A 1,823-nucleotide genomic window follows, 5' to 3' on the forward strand; every position below is an offset into this window, starting at 1 on the left:
GCCCCAGTGCCCCAGGAAGCCCAAGGCTCAGGGCACTTGGTGCCCCTGGATGGCCGTCCATGCACTCGACCCTGTTGGGGAGCTCAAGTGGGACTGTCGCTGTGGTGAGCCCAGCCCATGCTGGGCGAGGAAGGAGTTGCTGGTCAGCCCCAGCCCTCAGGACCTGATAGTCTAGCTTAGGAGACACGGGAGGACGGCCCAGTACCCAGTGAGTGTCTCCGAGTTGAGGAAGGGAGCGCCCAGCCCAGGTTGGGAAGGTGAACTTGGCACCCAGCGGCCCAAGGCTCAGTGGTCAAGCCACAAGCCACAGGCAGCGCCACTACTGCCCGTGGCACGGGAAGGGCTGAGAAGTGGTGAAGGGTCTCTGAAGGGCTGGTGCAGGGTCAGCCAGAGACGCTGATCCAGACACACCAGCCCGACGTGGGGCTGGCTTGGACCTGCTCGCCAGCCAAGGAGGGGCCGTGTCACGCCAGTGCCATAGTGCAGGCCCTACCCCGCCTGCCATGAGGCCCAGCACTGCAGCGAGGCTGCCTCGGTTTCCAGACCACGCCCCCAGGGGCTTTGCACATGCAGGGCAGCCCCAGGGCTCCCGGGCGCGTTCCACCACCAGAGGTGCCGCTGGGACCCTCAGGACCCACCAGCGCCTGACGACCACACAGGTGGCAGGGGCGTCCTGAGGTCGCATCCCTGCAGGCTGGCGGGATCTCTTCCCCAGTTAGGCCCCTGCTCTGGCATCACAGCTCAGGAGCCTTAGGAATCTGATTCCTGGATTTGCACTTGTAGCAGCTGGGCTTTCCCTGGAAACAGCCGCTGTTTGCAGAATTGCCTGTGCGTCTTGATATGTGCAGGGTGTTTGGTGAAAAGAAAGTGACCACGTGTCTCATGGAGGCTGCTTCCTGTTGCAGACCAGCAGCCTTAGCGACGTCTCCATTTGCTCATTGACAAATACTTGTTGAGAATCCAGTTCAGTGAGGAACTTGTAGATGGCAGGCACTTCGCTACTGATAGAAATCACACGGCCGCGCGGTCAGGATGCAAAGGGCAGAGGGCTGGAGGCACACCTGCAGCTTGAAGATGGCTCTTCATTTTGTTTTTTTTCAGTCTTTCATATGATTTTATTTTCTTCCTTCAACCATAATAATATGATATCCAAATTTTGTCTTAACTGGTGGGTCTGTAGACACAGGCTTATCCCTCCCACTGACAGGCAAGGCAAATGCTTCCGCTTGAAACGGTCCCACCGTGGACCCTCTGGTCACCCACCCCAAGTCGCCCCCTCGCCCGGCTTTGCCTTCACTATATGTGCGGCCACGTCCCTGAATCTCATCCCAGACCTGAACCGTTCCACGGCTTCCATGGTTTTGCCATGCTTTTCACGTAGAGTGTGTCAGCACCGTCACTCCCAGAGGCTGCTCCCCCTCTCGGTGCTTTTCCAGGACCGCTGTTGCCATTGGGCGGCATCTTGGAAACCTGCTGTTGAACTCTGCGGCCTCTTTTTTTCTTTCACTACCGTATTGTTTTGAGTGTGAGAGAACTGGGAATCACTGAACTCTTCAGAACTGTGGCTCTCCTCCTAGTTATTTTCAGTTCCTTGAGGAGAGCACGTACTGCCGTCCAGGAAAGGCGTCTGGGCAGCGGGGTCTGTCCCCGGGGCTGGCAGCCCACCCCATCCAGCAGAAGGTAATTCCAGTCCTCGGATGAAAATGTTGCTGTTTAGATTTCATGATAGAAATTACTTTAGGCCTAAATGGAGTTATTTTAAAATACTTGCAATTTTATTTCAAGGTGTTTTGTTCTTAGTTTGGCAGAAAAATCTGCCAACA

The 1,823-nt window shown here is 56.2% G+C and overlaps 1 pseudogene; it reads right to left on the reverse strand.

Moving 5' to 3' along the window:
* Positions 1-1,115: 1,115 nt before the first annotated feature.
* On the reverse strand, positions 1,116-1,461 carry LOC135273068 (peptidyl-prolyl cis-trans isomerase NIMA-interacting 4-like; annotated as a pseudogene).
* Between the last annotated feature and the right edge of the window lie 362 nt (positions 1,462-1,823).

The sequence above is a fragment of the Aotus nancymaae genome, unplaced genomic scaffold (assembly GCF_030222135.1).
Source record: "Aotus nancymaae isolate 86718 unplaced genomic scaffold, 86718_ANA_hifiasm-v0.15.2.pri h1tg000250l, whole genome shotgun sequence".
In the NCBI taxonomy this organism is placed as follows: domain Eukaryota; kingdom Metazoa; phylum Chordata; class Mammalia; order Primates; family Aotidae; genus Aotus; species Aotus nancymaae.